Here is a 946-nt window from a genome sequence, read left to right as displayed (position 1 = left end):
TAGCTGAAACCCTCATCGTTCTCATTAACCTCACCCATACCTGACCGCCCTCTGGCACACAGGCACCTCACCTCTGGCACCCTGGCACTGATCTAACATTCATGAGGAGCGAGAGAAACCAGGGAGACACGGCACTCGACCCGCCACGATAGAACGAGTAATGAGAACGAGAGATAAATATCCTTTATTTCTAGGGGAGGAGAGGGAAAGGGGAAAGGGAAGGAGGAGAGGGGAGGGGGAGAGGGGAAGAGGGAGGGGAGAAGAGGGGGAAAGGGAGGGGGAGAGGGGAGGGGAGGAAGAAAAGGAGGGGGAAGGGAGGGGAGGGGGAGAGGGGGGATGCGAGGGGAAGGAGTAAGGGAGGAGGGGGAAGGGTTGAGGCGGGAGAGAGAGGGTAAAGGGAGAAGCGAAAGGTTGGGGAGGGTGGGGAAGAGGTAAGAGTAAGCAAAGAGGTTGGGGAGGGTGGGGAAAAGGTAAAGGAGAAAGGGGGAGATTGGAAAGGGAGGGAAAGAGGTAAAGGGGAAAAAGGAAATACCAGAAAGAGAGGGGAAGAGGTACGAAGAAAGGGGGAGCTAGAAAGGGAGAGGATGGGGAGGGATAGGGAAGAGAAGAATGGTAAGGTTCAGAAAGAAGGCAAGGTAAGGGAGGGGGGAGAGAAAGGTAAGCCCAGAGGGAAGGGAGAGGCTTTGAGGAAAAGGGGAGGGGGGTAGGAGGAGAGGGAAGTAATAAGCCCACGGAAAAAGGGGGAATGGGGGGGAGGGGTATTGGGGGAAATAGGGACAGAGGGGAACAATTCCGCAGCACCTCGAGGGGAGCGAAGAAGGAGGGGAAAGTGGGGAGGCAAACGAAGGGAACCTCAAACCCTGAGGGAGGAAATGCTAAGAGGAGGAGAAGGAGGGAAGGATCGAAGGAAAATGGAGGAAAGGAAGCGGAAAACGAGGGGAAACAA

This window comes from Penaeus monodon, chromosome 22 (genome assembly GCF_015228065.2).
Source record: "Penaeus monodon isolate SGIC_2016 chromosome 22, NSTDA_Pmon_1, whole genome shotgun sequence".
NCBI classification, from domain to species: domain Eukaryota; kingdom Metazoa; phylum Arthropoda; class Malacostraca; order Decapoda; family Penaeidae; genus Penaeus; species Penaeus monodon.
The sequence above is the reverse complement of the archived record's forward strand: the minus strand, read 5'-3'. Positions refer to the sequence as shown.